This window comes from Pseudopipra pipra, chromosome 1, assembly GCF_036250125.1.
Source record: "Pseudopipra pipra isolate bDixPip1 chromosome 1, bDixPip1.hap1, whole genome shotgun sequence".
Lineage (NCBI taxonomy): Eukaryota > Metazoa > Chordata > Aves > Passeriformes > Pipridae > Pseudopipra > Pseudopipra pipra.
The window spans coordinates 88,680,407-88,703,911 of record NC_087549.1 but is presented as its reverse complement, the minus strand read 5'-3'; positions in this window follow the sequence as shown (position 1 = coordinate 88,703,911).

Below are 23,505 nucleotides of genomic sequence, written 5' to 3'. Positions count from 1 at the left end.
AAATCCCAAGTCTGGTATAATGAGTCCTCAAGTGCGTTATAACTTACCAGTAATTACATTTCAACATTTCTGCTTTCAGCAGTTAGTGTTTTATTCATAAACATTTAAACACTGAATTGGGCATAAAATAAGAATGTTGGCAACAACCTGGCTTAATTTCATTAACTATTAGGTAAATGTAGTATTGCTTCTTCAAATAATCCTTGGTTTGAATGCTAAAGATGTAATGAACTTCATGGTTCATAGCATCTGACATTGCTTAATTAATGGGTGCATTTATAGTACATAGGCCTCAGTAATTGATTTATATGCATGATTTGCACATACAGCTGTTAGTTCCTGTAGGAAAGTCATAATTCAAATATGTGCATATATTCAAGATATGGGGAAAGGGGGAAAAAACCGATCTCACAAACTCGTCGAGTTCTCAACAAAACATGATAACAATAAATACCACAGGAAAAGTAAATAGCATTGGAAGAAGAAGAAACAGAAGAAACATTATTGTGATCACTTTGAATCTCCACAGCTCACACATTTCAAATGGAAAACATGACAAAATTCTTCTCAGCATTTTTTTCCTCTTCACAGTAGATGTGGTTAAGTCTATATATGCCCACACACCTCTGTGAATCTGTTCATATTACAATGTATGCACAGTGAATGGAGTCCACATTTTCCATGCTCGTTTGAGTTTTTCTCCCTCACTCAAACACACATAAACACACACACAAGGTATACATAATTTAGATTTAAGAGCAAGTACAATAAAGCTAAGAAAAGGTTACGCTTAATATCACACATGTTTAGTCTTGGGGCAAATTTTCTCCTAAATGAAGCCAAACATTGGAGGCAAGAGAATTCAGCACAGGTTTCCTAGCCTGTCCAACAGATTACTTGTGAAAGCCAAAGTGGTGTGTTGAGAAGTCGATGCTGAAGAATAACTGAGCTCTGAGTGGAAAGAGGTCTCCTGTGGCAGTTTAAAAAAGGTTGAGGAAGAGAAACAGCTATTTCTGGATTATCCATTACCTTGGAGCTAAGACTGCATCCTTCCTAGTACTTTTCTTGCTGTTCAGTGTATCCCAAGCAACAGTCCCAGGTGCCAAAGCAAACGTCCCTATTTCAGCACGCAGAGTTCCAGTTCTCCCATCTTTCTTCCTTACACTGACAGCTACTCCACATTAGCAACAAACCTTATTTCAAGAGTTCTTGTAGGAAACACTTGCCATTTTAGGGTTTTTGGTTTCAGTTATCAAAGCATTTCATTGTACATTAAGAAATGCAGAGCCTAGTCAGCTTGATGGCTTTCGCAACCCTGGCTCCATTTCCTGGTGCTCTAAGGCAACACTCAGCTTTTCACTCTCCAGCCCCCTTATACACTCTGCATCTGCTATTCTAATGCCTGCATTCATCAGTAGACAGGCAATAATAAATTTTCTTCTTTCCTTTCCCTTTTCTTTCCAAAGGCTCTCCCTTGTACACACGTTTGTCATTTCTTCACTATTGACTGCTGACTGGCCAAACCTCCATGAACAATAATTCCATTATAATGTAAGCCAGGGGCATGGCTGGCTTTATGGTTTGACTGGAGGCAGGTGAAAGGGTGGAAAGGAGATTATTTTAAACTCTTAATCATCACTCATTTTTTTTTCAATATTCATTGACAGCCTGAAGTGGAAACTGTATTTTTTCTTATGAACCCAGGCACTCTTCCAGACTGTTATTCCTTGGTATTAGCCCAATGCTTTCCTTCTGAGGGTATTATGGCAGTCTTCTGAAATCAAATCTTTCCCACAGTGTTAGTGACTATGTCCATACAATCTGGAAAGGCCTAGCCCTCAAACTGGTGGGCTAATGTGCTTTATATCAAAATTTCATTTACATCACCAAGACCTAAGAGGCATGAAGAACAACAGCCGAGGGTCTGAACCACAAGCCTAGTTCCTGCACAGTGCAGATGAGCTTGTACTATGTGGATTGAAAGTCTCATACTTCAGCTATTCCTTGAGAAATGCTGCTGAGAAATGTTGAGTGATTCCATTTGATTCAGAAGGTAGATAGGTTAGTTAAAAACAGAAATGGTGGTGTAAGGTAAAGTCTGCCGTTCTCCCATTGTAGATGCACCTGTAATGAAGTAGAGGCAGTTGATGAAACTGTGGAGTGGTAAGGACCAGCTCAGATCTTAACATCTCCAATGCAGCATTGATAGGCATAATAGAGCTATCACAGAAGAACTGCATCACAAAATAATTTCACTGCAGGGATATGGTGCCCATCATGAATGAGTCTGGAGTCAAACTGTACAACTATATAAATATACCAATGTTCACTAATGATATGTCCAGTTTATGGTATCTATATGAAATGCACACACTGTTTCAGCTTTCCTGGAAATGTGCAGTAGTCAGGATTTAGTCCATGGAGGGAATTGCTGTAGTCGCTGCTATCTTTTGTAGTGGACTAAAGTGACAGGCAGTGAATTAAGCTACATTTAGGAGACATTCTATTAGCATTGACTGATTTATATCATATATATGAAAAAAAAGGAAGTAATTAGAAATCCTAAATGTAGACAAGACTAAAAGTGGGAGAAGAAAACACAAAAAATGTATTGCCATTTTTGAGGTCAGATGATTAAAAGACTTCTCCTCTTGTCCTCTTCAGTCTGATTTTACTGATCTGCAACACTGTTTACATGTATTTTGCTCATGGGTTTAGATTTTCAGGAGGGTTGGTCTTTAAATTATCCTCAAATCATTACATATTTTTCAAAGCAACAGAATGAGTTACTTGGAAGATGTAGGCAGAAATGGTGATTATCTAAGATAAAAAATACCGTGTAATATAAACATTTTTTGCTAAAGCTTCCTCCTCTCCAAAATATAATCGAGTTCTCATTGATTTCAAAAGCAGTTGGGTTTCATCTGATCACTAGTTATTAAACAGCTTCTAAAGCTATAAAAAACCCCAAAGCTTTGCTAGAAATAATCTTTGTTTCCTTGCCAGACTGTAACAATAATAACAATTATATATAAACATTCATATACACACATTTCCTTTCCATTTTTATATATTCAATCATCTGGAGTTCTTCAAGCATTTTATGCAGGTGAGTAAAAAATAATTATCTTTGTTTTGCAGGCACAAAGGGGAGGTATGGTTGAAACTGGCAGAAAAGGGAATAATAATGTGAATTTTCCACCAAGATTAAAAAAGACCCCATTTATATGAAAACTGCTCTGGGTTTCTTTGACCAGCCAGGCTGTGTTCAGCATTTTTTACCCTTTTCTTTACTTTATCAGCCTCCCACATCTCCTCAAGACAAGGTTTGAACTCTCACAGCAGCCTCAGCAACATTCTTAATGTTAAATTGGACAATTGGTAGAGCATATCTACCGAGTTTGTGTTCTTTCTGTTCAGATAGGGTCATTGTTAGGTCTGCCATTTCTAGCAGTCTAATTCTCGTCCCCTTGCTCTCATTTGGTGTGCTCTTTCACACCGCATCAGGGCCGGGCTGGCACTGCTAGCAGGGGCCAATCCCTGGCTGCCTACACCTATGCCAGTGCCCAGGCTGTGTGAACAGGCAGCATTCCTAAGCAAGGGTAAGAACACTGGCACATGCCATGTCCAGGAGCTCTTTTTTTTTTGGCTCCAAGCAGTTCCCTATCTTTTGCCCACAGGCCACGTGTCCTTCTCACCATGCTGCTGAGCAGAGACCACTCTTCAACTGCAAGGTGGCCACAGTCCTTCCCTTCCCAAAATCTGTCCTTACCCATGCGTAGGGGTATCTGCAAGGTTAATGGTAGATACCTAGTGGTATCTTTAGGGATAATGGTAGATGAAGAAACAAACAAGACTGAAGGCATTAGCTGTTTTACTAATGTGGCAGGATGCTAGTTAGTATGCATCAGATAGCACTGGAAACACCCAATTTTTTAATATGTATTAATGTTTTTCCTTGCTGAAGTGGTGAATCTTGCTATGTGCCATGTCCTCCTGACTGGTTTTAGAACATGTTCTTTCCCATAGGATGGTTCCCAAGTTTGTGGATGTTTGCACAGCAGGGAAACATGTTCAAAGCTGCTGTACTCTCATTTGAACTACGTAAAAACATATGGATATGATCTTGTGATTAAAAATAAAATTTCCTGTAAACAGGTTCCTGGGGAAGTATTCGGCTGCTCTGCAAAGGGATGGCAGCTAATTCTAACTAAGGAGCACTTTAAAACTATTAGGAGAGAGTAATTCTAGCAGTTCTACAGATGATTAAAAAGTCATTTTCTCAAATATTCTCACTGGAGGTTTTTTTTTCTTTTCTTAAAGAAAACATTTAATTGCTCCAATCAACCATAGCTACTTTCTGTTCATGATGTAATGTGTATACTCCGATCACAAGGTATATGGTAATTTTTCATATTTGATTATGAATGCATTTCCCGCAGTTCCTATCAGAAACCTTTAATTGACTGTAAGTCACTCCTCATTAAAGAAAGAAGGACTAAAGTAAGATGAGAAGGGGAGCACTCTGGTTTTGCAGTACCACTCCTGACACACTTGTTAATGTCCCTCTGATAGACACAGATTCTATTATTTTTCTGCTCCTACAGCAAAAGCAACAGAAGTCCCATCTGACAGGTAGGTGAGGACAACTTTGATTTTAGTTCTAGAATTTGCACTGGCATCACCCACCTATGTACTACAAAACCAGTCTCTCTAACAAGCAAAAGAAAATCTTGCTAGCAAATGTCATCAACACTTGTCAACACTTGTAATATTAAATAACTCAAGTGACCAAAGAGTGAGACTCCTCTTGCTGTCCTGGATGCTGAAGTTAATCTCCTCTAGCACACAGCAAAAGCTGTTCCACACACACCGCTACTTGAAGACGTAGTGTGGTAAGTAACAAAAGAGTCCATGTATTGCTAACATCCTGTCTAAGTCCTCAGTTTTCCCTGATAACTTATCTTCAAGTCTTGGATGAATAGTGGCACAGGACAATCAGGTATCCAGCCAATGTGCAGCATGCTGGCAGTTTTACTTGTCTTTAGATTCTGCCTATGTAATAAATCCAGCACAATTTATGATTTTTTTTTAAAATTCCAGCATTGCATGGATAAATAGTATTCATATTGCCAAGTCATTTAAGATGCTATTGCAATCTTTTTACTCTGTAGCACTCAGAAGCAGGCAAACTGAACAATTTCACCTGGCAACTCAGATGTGGCAAATGATTTTACAGTAGCGTTTGACGAGCAATGTACACAAAAGGGCAGCTAGGCTCCCACCTCACTGTACTCTTGGGATAAACAGCTTCATTTCATTATGAAAAACAATCACAGCAAGCAAGTGTCACTATAGAGCTCTGAAGTTCATTCAGTATCAGGGGTCTGCATTACCTCATGTCTCATCCATGGGAGCCACCATTCAACAGCGTCATCCATTACTTTTTCTTATAGATTTGTTTCTTCACTAGAATAGACCCAAACACATTTTCTGTGATATAACTCTGAATCATCTTTTTTGGAGGGAATTTTTTCATCTTTAAGGACCACAGTAGCAACACTGAGCTGCTCATGGTGGAGCAGTTCCATAAATGAGCTTTTGGCATGGTGCCTGGCACTTCCATTGCTGTGAGATATAATAGCTGTCAGTAATTTAATCACTAGGACCAATCCAAAGTAACTTGCTTTCGGGGACTCAGAACCTAACTTCTCTCAACATTTTGAATTTTCAGACCTTGCACGAGAGCCCACTGAATCCCAAAACTTCTGTATGATTTCCCCAAGAGTTTTCATGGAAGTTTTGAAAGATCTAGCATTTTTATTTGCTTTAAAAGGGTTCCCAGGAGCACACCTCAAGGACTGAGTACTCTGGTGTCATAAAAACTTGAAGCAACAGCACCTGTAAGCAAAAAGCAGCCACAGCTCAGAGCAGCAGAGTGCCAGTAGCGACTTGTTGGGCTCTCCCTGTTCACACTGGTGGTGCCCAGAATGCCTTGGTTAGGCCTTTGAAGTAGGAAAAAAAAGCCTTGATGCTGCCCAGTTTATTCCACAACATGCCTGGCCTTGCCAAATGCGGACTGCAGCTTCCCCTTCACTTGTAACCTTGGGTTGGAAGCAGTCACAGTGTTCGTGCTGATGCTCCAAACTCTATCCACCTTCCCATATTCCTTGAACTCTTTCCCTACATGCAGCAACCTGTCTAGTCTCCGGGTGGTTTGCTAAGAGAAGCAGTGTCTACACCTGTGGCTGTGACCATAGGTAAGCTTCTGCTGACACAAGCAACATCATCCTTTCGAGTCACCACAAAAATCTGACCTCACCCAGGATGACTTGTACGTTTAAAAGCTAGAGAACTCATTGCTAATGTGAGTTTTGGTCTTTATTTCACCTTCTGGCTTAGCACAACACAGTCTGATGGTCTACAGGAGAGAGCGAAGAGGGCTAATCAGGACATCCTATTAATTAGTCCTTTGCCCATTCTGTGTATTTCTATGCCCCTGAGCCACCCATGTCCAATGACGCAGTAGCATTCAGCATATTATAACGGAGAATACTACATTCAAAAAAGACACCAAGACCAAAGGAACCATTACATTGCTGTGGAGTCCCTCTTTGTTGTGTAATAATAAGACCTCATAATTTGTTTGTGACAAACAAATAGTTCATATAACTGCTTAGTAGCTCCATTTTTCTCTCTGAAAACCAAGTACTTAATTTTGTGACCCTCTAATCTCTGCTTTAGGCTTGAATTTGAATGGCTGAATCTACACCATTCCCCAAACTTTCATCAAGTCATACTCCTTTGCTATAGTCCCTTCCATCTGACCACACCAAACGATCATGCCTTCCCTTTGCCCCTAGACAACTGTCTTTTCTCACATCAGTTAATTTTGTCCTCACACCAGTTATGGACACATACCTGACTAACAGGATAAGATACATTTATGGAAAAGAAAGAGCAGAATTTGACAGGGTGATAGATAGTTGCCTCTAACACAGGTAGCTCTATGCTATCTGTGACCAAGGCTCTGCAAAGTTATCCTGAGATGGTAACTTTTCTGCCTCCATTTTCTCATCTCTGAAACCTCCTTTGAAGAGATTCCTTGAGTCCTTTACCTGTTCCTGAAAGCTCAACACTATAGTAATTAAAAACAACATCTCTATATTCCTTTAAGGTATGGAAGGCTGCCTGGCCCATATGAAGTCAGTCCTGAGGAAGCATTGCAGAGGGGTGAGGAGAAAGGAAAGATGCCTCAGAGACCTGTGTTGTGTTGAAACCCACATAACAGATGGCCTTTGGTAGATGCAGCATAGAACCTCTGCTGACAACTGCATGATAAGTAAAAAAGCAAGGTCATATAAATGGGTATTGGTAATTACTGTGTTCCCTTTTTGCCCTTCACACACGTAGTTGCTCTTGTAATTACTGCCAAAAGACGGTTAAGGGTGAGAGTGAGAAAAAACTATACAAATTATACTCATATAAAAGGGAGAACAGAAGTCAGTATATAAGTATAATTCATATAGCCATTTATGAACAGGCCTCCAAATACTGTCATAAATGCACCAGTTACTTTGTTATGCAGGATTTTACAATTGCTGAAACATTTAGAGTAACTCTTGCAGTTAGGACACACAGATTTTGCTTTATCAGAGACGTTAATAAATGCTTCAGGTACATTTACAGCTATCTGTTTTCTACACTCGAATCCAAACAACTCGTAAACTAATCTTGTAAAACCCATCCTACAGAAATGTGCTAAACCAAGCTTGCATTTAAAAAAAAAGAAAAAAAAGCATTTGATCTCAAAATATTACATGTTATTTATATGCATTAACTCATTCTGTTCCGAGCTGGAGACAGGCGTTTGTTTGTTTAGTTACCTGAAAATCCATATTTGGCAGAGTTGTGCCAAGCTATCAACTTTTCATTTCTCTAATTCTAGCACTCAGCAGCATGTCCAACAAAATGCTGCGTGTAGTCAGAGACTGCTCTGACTTTGCAGGTGTTGGCTTTGGTTGTCTTTACAGTGGTTTAGGTGACTGCAGGCCTGGGGGCAGTAACATTATGCCATCCGGACGCTCTACCTTTCCTAGAATGGCTGAGGGTTGATACAGGTTCTGGTATTAAACTATCTCAGATGATGACATCACTGAGAAATCCCAAAAAGCAGCTGTGTCCTGTCAGTGACCTCCTGCCATGCCCTAAACCACTGCTGGAGTTCTATCTTGATTGAGGAAATGGAGTAGAAAGCTTTTGGCTATTTATCTGGGGATGCCTTTTCATATTAAGTCTCCCTGGGAATAGAGGTGCAACTCTCTGTGAATTATTATTGTACTTTACAGAAAACATCAGGTTCAACCAAAAAACAAGTTGTGTTATAACAAGGGGGAAAAAGGAGAATCAGGTAATGAAACAGTAATAAAATTGAAAACAATTTTGGTTTAAAAAGTTTAAGTGCTTCCACACTCAGCCTCACTGCATAAAGTTGACAGTCAAATGTTAAACAGTACTCCATTTCACTGAATTTTATGTCATTACAATAACAACATTATTAAACTTGATATGGTTTTCTTTTTAATTTCAATGAAACATATTTCCTGATCTTTTCATAAATATGACCTTTGGGAACCACAGCGATCTAGACATTTCTTTATTTATCCTGCTGCATCAGCTAATACTGCCAGTCAGAAACTATACTGGAAATTATATAAAAGCCCTTACAGGGTACAGTAATGTTGCAAGCTAAATGTTGTATTAGAACATTTTAAACTAACAAGCTGAAAGCTTTCTTCTATGAAATTACTTGATGTGTTTCTGTGGCCAAGACAGTGTCTGCAATCTGCTTCTGCAAATATTTCTCTACACTCTTTTCCTTCTTTTCTGGAATTTTATACCTACTTTTTCTGTCTTGTAAATTTTCTTTTTATAACACATCCTTTTCACAAAGTAAAAAAAAGGGCAAATAAATATATGTGTTATCTAAGCAAGGCATTATTCATCTTTAAGAAAAAGCAAACAAACCAAATATTTTAAATGGTTTTCTGTTATCTGGATGTCAATATTGCTAATGATTTCCACCGTTGGTTGAATTTTACAGATAGCCATCGTTTCTGAGAACTCTCCAATAGACAAGAAGTTCTGCATGAACCAGGAAAACTTGAAGTCTGAGCTTAATCTCTTATTCCCATTGACTTTCTTCACAGGAATTCTGTGGAATTCATGGAAGGCAAGAGCTTTAAAAAAATAAGAGTTTTCCAAAATACATAAGTTTGGAGTTAATGAAGAGAATAAGCCTAAAGGACCTAAAGAACATCAAAAGCCTTGTTCATGATTCAAAACACTTAGTGAATAATCTGGATATTTAAAAATCAAGTAGTATTTGGAAATCTACACTGGACTTATAAAATGCCAAGTCTCCAAAAATCACAGGCAACTTTTGAGAATATGGACTTTTAAATGCAGGTCCTTAAATCCTTTTCAAATCACATCTCAAAAGAAACTCACCCTAGTATTCAGAAAGTTGGGAAAATAGAAAATTATCAGAAAAAAATTGTCTTTCTTTTGAACATTTGTAAAGTGAGAAGAAAAACTTTAGAAAACAGAAAATAAATTATCCCATTCATACAGCTTTCAAACAGGTCGGGAGTAAATAGGGGATTGCATTATGTATGAAGCATTCCAGTATGGATTGGAAATAAGAGTAAATAAATAATACCAAAAATACATAAAAACTATTTTTTTTTCCGGAATTGATCTATTAATTTGGAATAAATATGCACTACTGAAGTTGTTTGCTAACTTACAAGTGACTAAACAACTAGGGACAGTACTGACTAAAATTAATGTATGACTCTTCTATTTCTTTACTGCATTTTAAAATTTAGTAGATTTCAGTATCAAGCCGAATCTAACACACATTTCTGATAGGATCAATGAAATAATTGACTTGTTGCTAGAATTTTTCTCTACAGTTGCCTTGAATGGTATGGGTGACAAAAAATGGAATTTACTCTCTTGGAGTTCTGACTATAAAACTAAAATTTTTGGAAGAAGATAGAAAACGACTTTTTTTTTCTTCACTTATATTCTAACATTTCCTAGAAACCTGTTTCTGCGTTTACAATCTCAGTGATGTCAGTGTAATAAAAGGACGACTTAGATATATAGTATTTTCCACAATATATTTTGACATCATTATATAACTTTTGGCCTGGATCTTTGTTAGCAAAAAAAAAGTTAATTCATTTCACTGATCACAGCATTCATGTTTTGATTATATCCCATTTAACAGCAAGTCATTATCTTGTTATTGATGTAAGATCACTGTGACAGTCAGGTCAAATGAGGATTTTGGAGATCTGAGGTACATAAACTATTGTAAATACTGTTTTTCAGAGATACATATGAATATGTAAACCAAAATTCAATTTTCAAATAACACTAAACATGTATCACTGTATGTCACGTCCATCCAAAAGTGAGTCCATGGTTTAAATAGATTTGCACCTGCTTACCTTGGAATAAAGTTTAGCTCAGGACATCAATTACAGTAGACAGAGCTGATGTTCAGCTATGTTAATGATGAAATGAAATGCTGAGAATCGCTCCATTTTTTAGCAGAATGAGCCAAGTACTGCTCTTGGTTACATTCCCAGGCCTCGGATAACACGAGTATAATTGAAAGCAGTTTTGGTTCAATATTTCTTGTATTTTAGAAGCTGTGGAGCAATCAAGCAATATGACCTTTTAGTGGTCCACCAAAGAATCAAGTTCTGCTCTGTATGGCATCCAGACTAATCAATATCCTATTACGATCACAGCCTGGTTTTTTTTCTTACATCTGAGACACAATGGGAATAGCTTGGACAAAACATTTCTCCCTGCAACAGCTGAGATTTGGCAGATTCACAAACTATTAGATTGTTAAATCTACTCTTTTCAATAAAATGACATGGATATTTAGGCTCTATTGTACCGTATGGTGCAAACATACCCAAGCTTAACTCATTCAAGAGTTCCTCATTAAGCCAAATCTCCAAATAACATCCACAAAGACTTTCCAAGAGTTTAGAATGCTACGTCAGTCCATATACATAAATAAGTATATAAAAATAACAAGCTCAGATTAACTTGTTAGGTATAGTAGGGTTTAGCAATGAGATGCATGGGATAAAGTTAATATTGGCACAAGGTCTAATTTTTCTCTTGGACGACAGAAGACAGAATTGACTAAAGGAAATTTGAACCCTGCAGGGAGCCAATGACTTTTTGGGATCCAGGATATCATCTGTTAGTTTCAAGCACAGGGATGACTGATAGCATCCTTGACTTGCAGAAATATGTGGTAAAATCCTGCCATTGAAGTCAATGGCATCTCTCCAGCTCTCTTCAGCATGATCAGACTTCCACTGGTGAGATTAGTGCAAAATATGGACATGAGCATACATGCTGACATGCAGAAAGGACTAGGCCTGTTGCTATTTTTACAGGACATTGTTGGAGGAAGCAAAGCCAGTCTGTCTCCATGTTCCCTGAGTAATATTTTAAATTAGAAATAAGGAGGAAAAAGCACAAACCCTACTCAAGGTACATTTTCTCTTCATAATAGGGTTAGCCACAGCCCTGTATAATAAAATCATAAATGAGGTAAAATCAGGTCATAGCTGTCCTTTTAAAATGAACATTTCTGAAGAATAAATTTAGTGAACTTGTAGGTCAGAATAACATAGCAGTTTGACTTGTTTGCATTTGTCTCCCAGTAAGGCTTGTGTTTATGCATATTACCACCTAAAAATATTACACTGGCCATCGTGTCAACAATGGAAAGAAGGACAAAAACATTGTACCCCTCAAGTGCAGATGTTGTTTTGCAGTGTGATGGGGATGTGGGTGGGAGCCCTTCACTGATGCATTCCTGTTGCATCATGGTGCCAGAGGGGGTTGGCCAGAAGGAGGCTCCAGCCTGTGGCAGCTACAACAAAGCCATTGCTGTCATGGGTAAACTGCATCTTCTCTTGGCAAGCGTGTTTCGTGTTTCCCTTGTTACCTATGCTCAGGGTGAGGAAAGAGATGGAAAAATCTGCTGCTCTGTCTGTGGAGATTTCAACTCTCTCCAGAGGCCAGGTTTTGGGAAGAGAATTCGGCATAACTAGAATAATTTAGGATGATACAGTTCTTCAGTGAGTCCATCCCTCTTGGACTTCAGTTTCTCTGCAGTGGCCATAGCAGGCCATGAAGAAAAAAGTGCTGGATGCAAAGACTTTTTATTTAAACTTCATACTGAACCATATTTAATGTATCTTTCCCTGGATACTTGTTTGGAAGAAAGAAAGAACCCCTGGAGTCTCTCAAACTCCAATTTGAATTTGGTAATGTGCTGAAGCATCTGTATGAAACCGTATTTTTCTGGTTTATTTATTTTTATACATACACACAAGCAGGCTAGGAAATCTGTAGTATATCACTTTGTATTCTGCATCTACTTGATCACTCTTTGCTATGGTGATGAAAAACTAATGATATTTGACTTTCTTTTTTGAGGGAGGCAAGAGTACTTTTATAAGAGTGACCAGAATTTTTCAAGAATGTTTTAACTCCTCTTGCAGTCAAAACCATGCGTTCCTGAGGCCGTGGCTTGAGACCTTTTAAGCCATGAGTTAATACTGTATGCATCCTTAAAACTGAAATAATAGGAGGTCTATAACTGTTGTGGCATGGACACATTGTTTCTGAGTATCTAAATGAAGCTGACCTTTTCCATACTAATGTTCCATTGCTGTTAATAAAAAAAGAGCATTTTTTTCAGAGATGGGAGTAGAAAGAAATATTACTATTACTTTAGTAAGATCTATGTATTCTAGCTGCAATGAAATGAGAAAGGTCAAATTTTCTCTCTCATCTTTTTTTTCTTTGTATTCTCTTACTTCTCACCCATCTTTGTTGTACTAATGAAATTAAGATATCCTTCATGATATAACTGTGAGCTAGGGGGATCTAAATTACCTTCATCTGGCATCATTCCAGTATACTATAAATGAAGTAATTGTCCTTGACTATAAAATTTGCATTTTCAAGACTTAATTGCTATCATTACATCTTTTTGTAATTCTATTAATTTAACTGAATGGAGCATTTGGTTTTATGGTAAAAATTTGCATTAAAGCATTGTACATCTAAATAGAATTTTAATATTTGCGTCAAAACCTCAGTACAGTTGTCCCACAGGACCTGAATAATTTTGCAAGAAGAGAATAGGAAGCAGTTGCACTTTAGGTCAACAAACAGGTTTTCTTTTGGCGAATATTAATAGAACTTGCTGTAACAGGCTTCGTGTGCTGAAAATCACTCCTGCCTGAGCTCTGCAAAAGTGTTATTAAGCTATGAATTCCATACCATAATTCTTAACAGAAAATGTATTTGCCCAGATACAGTGTAGGTAGGATGTATGTTTGTTCTGTCAGGGAAGGATGTGTGCCAGTGAGCTCTGTTTTACTAAGGAATCACTCCTTCCGCCTTTGAGCTCTTCTACCCATGTTAGGTTATATGTTTTACTACGGGATGAGGAAGTACTAAATCTGCAAGCAGCACTTTCTCTACAGTCTTATATGTGCATGTAGTCATCTAACCAGAACCCACTCTGCCATGAAATTAATTAAGTGGTCAGGATATGAGTATCTGTTGGGAAAATGTTTGTCTTTGCAGTGGACCTTCTTAGGCCATTACATAGTTAATACTACATAACCATTTAGACCTTCTTTTTTATTTTTCTTCCTTTCTTCATTCTTTTCTGACAACACAAGGTACTTTGCTCATACAAAGACAGTGGAAAAATGGTTAAAGTGGTGTGAGGAATCTGAACTGGCTGAGCACGTTGCAATTGTGATGATGCCATGTGCACATGGGGCCCAGTGGTAAGGTAAGGCTGTTACTGAGTGTACATAATTTGAAACTGAGTCCATTTTTTTGCAGTGGATTTATGTGGTAGTCAGTGGACTGTGACCTCACATTAGGTCTTTGGAGGTATTTAGGCCACTAGATCCCTTGGGAATTAGATATCTTGTGTGTCCCTCTCTGGAAACATACAGGCAGTCCCACTCAGGCATGTCAGGTAACCACTGACACATGTATGAGTAGAGAGTGTTTCATGTTGGTCAGAAAAGTCTATGCTATTTTCCATTTTGTGTTAATAGATATCATCAAGTTGTATAACATATTATTTATGGAAGTAATCAATCTGGCTTTGATTTATATTGAATATGCATGTTTTTCTTTCAAAATCAATTTTTTTTTTGCAACATCTAAGTAATATTTCACAAGAGATAGAGTCTGTTAGTGACAGAAATCTCATTAACTACTCTTAATATATGTTGTGTTTACTGGACTTCATAATCATTGTGTAATTAAGCTTCACAACTGGCTTGTGAAGCAGAAAAGATGAAAGATATCTCCATTAAAGAGATTTATGGGATGGTGAAATTAAAGACAAATTTCTGAAAGTATATAGGTACCCCTTTTTATTGGTTTCAGTGCCTAAATACCTCGGAGGGCCCTATGCTCTTGCAAAACTGCGTAGTAAGGTTCTGGTGCCAGGTCAGGCCCAAATCTGGGAGCACAGGGTGAAGGCTCTATATGAGATCATGACTTTTGGCCAAGTGCCACAGTCCTTGCCTTCTGCCCTTGTCTCTTGAATGGGAATCACACTTACTCACTGTGGGGACTGTGTGATGATTCAGGGTAGGCTGGAAATGCAATATAAAAGTGATAAGAGCAGGTAACATGTTTCTTCTATAACCATCTACATATGCAATATTTCTGTAGGGGTCTTGGTCTTTATTAGAAAAACTTCAACGTCACAGATAGGGGGCAAAGTCTTGATAAGAGTTATAGCTCAGCCTTAAAAACATCAGCTCTACTATGCCACTGGAGTCTGCTGTGTTGTTCTAGGCATGTGCACAGAGTAAGAAGACTCACAGTGGATCTGCTCTACACAAAGACTGAATTTTTTCCACTTCAGGGAGGACCCTGTGTATGTTCTTTCTTAACGGGTAAATTTCATTTGATGTGAACATTATGCTAAGGCTGAATTTCTAGGCAGATTATATGATAGTGCATTAGAAGAAAGAAAAAAACCCACCCTACCACCAACAAAAAAAGCCCAAATCCAAAACAAAACACATATTCTTTTGAAAAATCCAGGTCTAGCTGTTAGTGTCAATTATTTCAAACACCTACTGACTTTTCTGGCGCATCTATCTCATTGAATCTTGGAAGTGATTTTATGTACTTTAAGCATTTGATCACATAATCAGCTTCTGCATAGCTTCAGCAAAGGATCCTGAGCATTGTCCTGGCAGATAGTCAAGTCAAACCTGACACAGAAACAAACATAAGGGAACAATTGTTGTCAAAACACATTGCATCACTTTGCATGCTAAAGCATTTGCTCTGGTAATCCACCATGCTGACGTGTCCCTCTGCTGATGCCATCTGAGCAGGGACTGCATCCTTAAAGTTGACATGTGCATCACATTATAGCAGTGATTTTGTTATATATCATTGGCATAATGGATATTCAGAAGAGATTCATAATCTTGAAAGGTGGCTTGAATCCACAGTTCTCATCCATGTTCTGGTTACTAAGAGCATTTTGGAAACTCATTTTATAATATCTCACGCTGGCTTGGGCAAAGGCAAAGTAAACAGTCGCCTGGGGCAGCAGACTTGGGAGAGATGCAGTCCAGGTCTCATTTCCTACCCACTCTCTGCTAACCATGACAGGAGTACAATCCTTTAACCTGCTTCTCCACTGTCCCTCCCACTCCCCTTTCCAGTTTAATTCTTATGGAAATCTGAAGACATCTTTTTGCCTCCTCCCCGTCTCTTTTTCTTATTCACTCTCCCTCTAAAACTCTTGCTGATTTCTCCTAGCTTTTCTCCTCCAGGGAGGTTTCACTGCTTGCTACTTGTGCTGTTCCAGGATTGTGGGAGGATTCCCTGTCTCCTCCCATCATTGCATTTCTTTCTGCAAACATCTATTTATTGCTCATTATTTGAAGCCTTTGCTGAATAGCCTCAGCCATCCTTGGGTTTTTGGTAGCGTGAGTTATGTGAGCAACACAATCCTGTGATAAAGTATACCAGGTAATTTGCCTGCAGATAGGCATTGTTTCAAAAGAGTTTTTTCATACTGGGGAAAAATCCAGACAGATGTAGAAAACTTTGTTATATTGCTTATGACTCATGAGATTAAATGAGACAAAAGTAAGATGGTGTCAGCATGCCACTGAATCTCTGGAAAGGTGTGGCTTGCTCTGTTGGTAATGCTATTCATGGAACATAAAATTAGATTGCAGAATTCATTGTCATGGGATGTTATAGAAGCCAAAAGGCATAATCGGCTTCAAAAGGGAATTAGGTAAATTGTTCTATCAACGACCGTCAAATGCAGTTATCTAGATGTAGCATCACGCTCAGAAAACCCCTAAAACACTGGTTGCTGGAAGATATTTGGCTATAGTAGTGCTAGGATCACCCTCTTCATGGCCGGAGAGTTCCTGTTCTGTGTTAAGGCTGAACTTTCAGTCTCTCTCAGTAGTACATGCCTTGTGGTTAAGGTGAATTCTGTGGACTTAGTCATCTGAAAGTTAACGTCATTTGAAAGTGAAGTTAAAGGAAGCCTATTCCAAGTGGCAGTTACTCCTGTCTATGTTGAAAACACTTTAGGATGAGATGAATTACCCAGATTAGGTGTCCTGTACTTATGACTTGTACTTTTTTCCATTGAGCTTGATGGCTTTTTCTGTAAAAATGAGCGGAGTTCAGAAAGGAGTTTGTTTTTCCAAGTGAGAAAGCAAGGCCTCAGATAGTCTGTGTGGGTGTTGTTTGTATCTGAACTGTGTCCTTCCACACAGATATGTTTTTCCCCCATGCCAAAGGTTTGGATTGCCTTAACTTGCTCAACCTGGCCAATTCCATCTCCTTCTGGCACACATAATGTACACTCATTCCCTCAGACTACACTGAAAGAAGCTGCAGGGCTGTACCAGTTTTCTACAATGACAAAACAGCACCCTTTCTTGGAGAGTAGTGCAAGTTTCTGAAATCAGTAGACTGGCAATTTGACAAGCTATGACAGAAGTCTCTAGAAGGCTTCTTGCACATTGGTGCATGCACAAATACCATACATAAGATAGCAGCAGATCCTTCACTCATTTGATTTGTTATTTTTGCCTAAGGAAGTGGAGCTTACACATGTAGGCATATATTTGTTTGGGGTTTTGCTGGACTCATTGTCTCATATCCCTACTGGCAGTGGTTGTTATCAAGACAATTTAGTGAAGGGAAGCAAGGAACTGTGAGTAATTTGCTAAATGTGAGGGCAAACATGATGTCTTAGCCTACTGCTCTCAAAATCTTAATTAGTGCAATACTTCCACTAAGTGTTGGGATCTCTTCAGAAGTCAGAATGGTTGTGGTGGTGGTACCTTGGCAGAAGTTTTAGAAAAGATGGGGGAAAGTTTCCAAGGTGACAAATAATACACTAACAGTTGGCAATGAGCAATGGCTCTATGTTCTTTTAAAGCTCTTCAGGTAGATTTCAAGGAGGTTAAGCAAGCAAAACTGAGGATAAAATTGTGGCCTGGTGTTACTGGAGCTAATAGCAGCTTCACAGTGCCTTCTGAGTACAAGAAGGATTTGGGACCAAACATGCCATTGGGGTTCTAGCAGGACCTTTGCTTGTGGCTCAGGGAGATTCAACTGGGGTTCAAGTAGACAGGGCTGCAGGGAACAAAAGTGGTACAAGGAAGCATTACCTATTTTTGATATCCAGAAACTATGCTTGCCATTTTGGAATTAGGTGAGCAGCAGGACCTTAAGGCTCAGGCAGCATCATTTAACTTTTTTCTGTTCAACCTGAGGCTTCAGTGGGATTGGTATCTCAGATTCTTCTTTCTTATCCTTGTTCTCTATTCAATCAACTAGAAATTGAACTCCATATCTTTTCTTCCTTTAAGAAATAAGTATCTGTAGATACAGATCTTCAAAATAAACCTCCAAATATTTGGAGGCTTATCTTTTATTTATTGTATATATATGTCTATCTTTTCTCTGTTACTTTCTAATCTCTTAAAAATTTTTCTTTTAGTGATAGGATTCATAATTCTGCAGGTAATGAATTGGACTGTGACAGACACTCAGCAAAGAGCCTCTGGATGTAAAAATGAAACTGCTGGTGTGAAAAAATTATCTGCACTAACCACTGGAAGCACACTGCAAAAATCCAGGGTGCTGAGCAATGTCTATGTTGTATAATAAGGACACAGTCAGGTACAACAAACCCTGTGGTCCACTTGCCTTCACTCCCTACTGGAGCCTGTCAACTGCTGTAGCTGAGACTCAGATCAATTACACTACATATTGCTGAGATCGTGTGTTCTGATGACAGACAGGCTTGTATCCTACTCGCTCTCATCCATCAGCCACGTTAGCAGCTTCAAAGGTATTAAAGAGTGAGCAAGCCTGACATTCTCAGCCCCAAATGACCTTGAGGAATTTTTTTTTTTTTTTTTAAATCTGTGTTTGTGTGTGGCAGGTGAGTCTATACGGGCACTATTCATAAAGCTGGGTTGTTTTGAGTGCTATGCAAGAGTTGATATGTAGTCAACACTACAGTTGGCTCCACAAAAAGACATTCTGAATGAGGAAGTAGAATTTTTGAGAAGGTATTTGTAGATGCAGACTTTTCAGTCCTTGATATTGATCTGTAGAGTTTGGCTTCTCATGAGTAAATTTAAGATTTGTGGAAATGGTTAGGCTCAAACAGCATGAATGCATCCGTTATTTATTTTCTTTTTAGCTGCTTGATCTGAAATTGTTTCTCAACAAAAAAATTTATATTAAATGTATTTTTCTTATTATTCTCTTCTCATACCATTCTGGTTTAACAGCTAAGGCAGAAAATTTACACTCTTTTTGAAGTATTTAATGTTGTTACTTTAGAAAAAAAATTACTTGACTTCTGGAAAAGTCTGTCAGTTTTCAAATTGCAGAATCACCAAACAATTATTTGTCTATCCATTTATTACTTAGCCCCATTTCCTGAAGTTTTCCTCCTATGTATGTTGGGGTTCTTTTCCATGTCTCACAGTGCTTTGTTTATTATTCTTACAGCTTAAATCTTTCCTCTTTCTTAGCCATTGGTTTGCCAGTTATGATCAAGTGTCAACATGAAAGCAAACATAAGCATCAATTATAAAAAAATTACATAGTCTGTTTACATATTCATTTGCAGAAAGGATTTTTCTCTCAATGCATACCGGATGTGAACTGTAACTAGACATGTGAGTTGTCTTCATACTTATTCTCACATCTGAAATCTATCAGGTGGGTTTGGTAATCCTGCCAAACATGGATTTTTTCCAGTATATGAGCAATACTTTTAAGTCTTTTAATAGTGGAGGTTATTCAAATATATTTTGAGTACCATCTTTTCCATAGGAAAAAATTTTTAGTTTCCTCCATAGGAAGACTGTTACATGATCTACTTTAAATTAATTTGCTTTTTTTTCCCTCCCCCTCCATCACTTTATTTTTTCCTGAACAAAATTATAGGCATTATGCAAAATTAAGGTTAAAAAAAAAATAAAGGCTGGAGCATCACACTGAAGAAGGTCACTTTTAATTTTGTTACCATGAAACAAAAGCTTTATTATGGGGAAAAAGTAATCAAGCCTTTGACATTTTAGAATTTCCTTTTAACTTAACAGTTAAGGGAATTTGTTTTTTGCAATTCATCATTTTTTCTGTGTATAATCAGATTTTATTTTTCAGTATAATTGCAATGAATTATAGACAAGTGTATTCTCTCTAATAGAAGAAGAAACAGTAAGTAGGGTAAACTGGTAGTTCTTCAGTTTTTTAAAGTCACTCTAAATTTCAATTTGTCTGCCCCACTAATTTGTAGGGCATATGCTGCAGACGTCTTTGTCGCAAAGCATTCTTAACCCTCTCTAGAAAAGCAAAGTTTCCTTCATGTTAAAATGTGCCGGCCCCTTTGACGCCCATTGAGTCTGCCCAACATAGGTTGGTCTGCCCAGATGAGAGAAAAATCAAACAAAAGCGCATTTACAGGTACCCACGGGTTGTCCGTCTTCTCCTTGGCCTCTGAGACACTGAGACAATCTTAGCTGCTCAAGTAGGTCCCTGAGTTCACAAGATGACTTTGGAAAGTTCTTTGTGGCTGTTTCAGCATAAAAACGTGGATCTGCTGGCAGGAATGTGACCTTAAACTGGTTTGGGCAATGATGCTGTTATTCTTTCACTCAACGAATGGTGGTTGAAATCATAAATGAATGCTTTCCACATAGATGGTAGAGAGAACAGCCACTGCCTTGAGAAAAAAAAACAAAATATTTCACTTCCAAAATATCTTTATAAATCCATATAAATGTATTTTTCATTTTGTCTCCCTGGGAATAGTTAAGCCCAAGCAGAGTTAGGAGTAGAGTTGCTGAAATATTGCAGTGAGAGCTGTCATCAACCCCTTCTTAGTGTTTGGGTCACTTTGACACCTGCAGTCTTGAGATTCTGAAGCTTGCAAATTCAGCTCTGTCCAAATGCAGTCTGAGCCACTCCTTCAGAGATTTGCACCTCTGACAGGGAGTTCTGTTGAGACTGGCAGCAAGCCTGCTAATTTTTACCAGTTGTGGCAGATTGTTTCAATGTTTGTACCCTTAATATAAAGATGGTATGTTCGAATGCCTGGATTTTCATGTTCAAAGCCACTGAAACTTTCCTCACTAGTAAAATCATGTATTTGCTCTTTTGCTTAAATGCTTCCAGGTTGCCTGAACACACAATTGCACTGCAGCTCTGTTTAGATTCCTAATTTCCTTCTGTCTGAAAGCTGTTGAGATATCCAGCCATGCTTTTGCCTGGCCCTGAAATATCTAGAACACTTGCTGTCATCAGTGGGCTGCACATGGAGCTGGGCTCCTTTTCTTATTTTGTTGTTGGTGTAAAAGGCTTGCAGAAACTCCCAGGTGTGGACAAACATGACAGCAGAATGATGGCAATCCCTGGCTGGCCAGTGGCCCCTCAGGATACTGTTACTATCCAGAAAAATACAAAGCAGCCTGTAAGAACTCCTATATCTTTTGGGTATGAAGGCAGAAGAAAGGGAACACATGACTTTCTTCTACAACTTACTGCCCTATAAAAATATTTTAAAGAATCTTTAGGGAAAAAATTTAGGCCTCAGATGCACACATGTGGATCTCATTGATTTCATAGGAGGCTATGCGAGTGTGTACATTAACAGACAAAATATCCCTTTTGATCTTTAAGAGCAATTAATATAACACATGGAATTGCACTACCGTGTGATAAGATATTTTTTACTATTTCATTAAAAGTACTCCTCAAGCTCGAATACAAAACAATGTAGCATCCCAGGACATGGTCTTTTAATGGTATATCTTCACCAATGCTTATCACCTTTGGTGCTGTTTGTAAATGTGTTTGGTTGTTATGCTTTGAACTTCAGTAAAACATTTGTACTTAATAAATAACAAGACCAAGCACTTTCCTATCCTCACATGTGTCCATGCTTGAGAACGGCACTGTAATTGGAAGAGATGGAGAAATTGTTGTCCTGACTATCTGCAGGGACTTCCCTGTGACCAGGTCTTTTCTGCTGCCATACAAGACACAACTGTGATGGCTAAGCACTTATTCCATAAGCCTGCAAGCACAGAGCATTTCACCACATGCTTACACTTATGAGCATGTGGGTTGCCAAGCACCCCTTGTAGTTAATACCTTGAAGAGTGTGATGGTTTAAAAACCTCTACTGACATAGACTTTGCAGGGGTGTGCAAGACTGACAGCTTGAAGGTGGCTCCCCAGGGTCTATCTACACCTTGAAACTCCTGTAGCTGCATCTATTTACCTGTGAGTGGCTGGTAATGAAGTGCAATGAACCTGAATTGAGGGTGTCTTTGCTTTCTTTTTGCCTACCTGAGATTCCCAGTGTGTTAAACTGACAGATGTATTCACTGTGAAATTGGAAGCAGCTTCTGACTAGAAAGGTTCCCACAAATAGATTAACAAGTCCAGGAGTGAGCAAGTGGAATTGAACAGTCTGTCTGCAACAGGTTCTTGGGTGGAACAGCAAGTGCTTCTTCACCAGAGAAACAACACAATGTGCCTTTTGAAGAAGAAACTAACATAATGTCTTTTCAGGTCTCTATTGATCTGTCAAATTGCAAATAAAAGGGAGATAAACTGTAGGAGTCACTTTGTCAAGAAAACAGTCTTGTGTGAATAGAAGGATAGTTGTTTCATCTCAGAACAAGAATTTACATGTTTCCTTTTGAAGTGAGCTGTGGTCTTGTTCCCTGCTCCCCAGTCTGTCGGTTACACAAGAGACTTTTCTTCTGAAAGGTTTCCATAAGTCTTCCCAGCCATAAGACTGGTTTTGTTCCTTCTTTTGTACTTGAGCATCTCTATCTTTTTGACTGAAGTGCTCTGTATGTATTCACCTTCAGGCAGAAACTGAATCTAGAACCTTTCCATCTGATGCTCTAGCTAAGATTTTATGAAGTTGTGAACAATGGAGAGGATAATAACAGCCCTGTTATGATAATGCATGCAGCCCTGGCCATAAGTGGCACTTGTATTTTAGCAATAATAAATAAGTGTCTTTAGCAGTATTTGTATGGTGCTGATTCTCTAAATCCGGTGGACTGAATATTTTTTGCTATTAAGCTTCATAGATTACAGCCCTAGTCATAGTATTCTATGAAAAGCCATTTAGCTCAATCAGTTTTGATTGTAGTTTTATTGCTTAGTTGATTGTATCAGATGCTATTTATTCTATCCAGATCCACATCTATAAACATTTAATATTATTTTTGGTGACTCTAATTTGACAGGGAAAATGACTTTTTTGTCCCCCTCCCCATCTCTTCAGACAGTACTGCCTGTAAAATTTTGCTGAAAAATTGAAGCTGTAAAGAGCTTGGGAAAAAAACCCACCACAACAAACAAACCAGAAAACCCACAAAAAAAACCAGAAGTCCAAAACAAACAAAAAACCACACCCCAAAAAACCACCACAAACACCAAAACTCTGTTTTTTCATGCCTTCTTAGACTATTAGAAAATACTTATTTTGCAGAAGATTGCTACTGATGTTGAAGTGAGGAAGAGAATACTATTGCTAATAGAAAAGTATTGACATAGCTGGAGATCAGGTACTCCCTAGCACCCATCCACTGTCCTCTTTGTAGTAGGGAGATATGCCTACAGTGCTTTGGAGAGGAGAGAAGCTGAAGCTAAAACACTCTCCATATAATGCTGTATTACAATGAACCTTTTCAGTGTGTTAATGCAGTAAAATCCCTGTTATCTGAATTCTATATTCTTCAATTACAGTAACTTGTGATTCAGATAAATGGGAATCACCAAGATATAAACTTGCAGAGTTTATTAACTCAC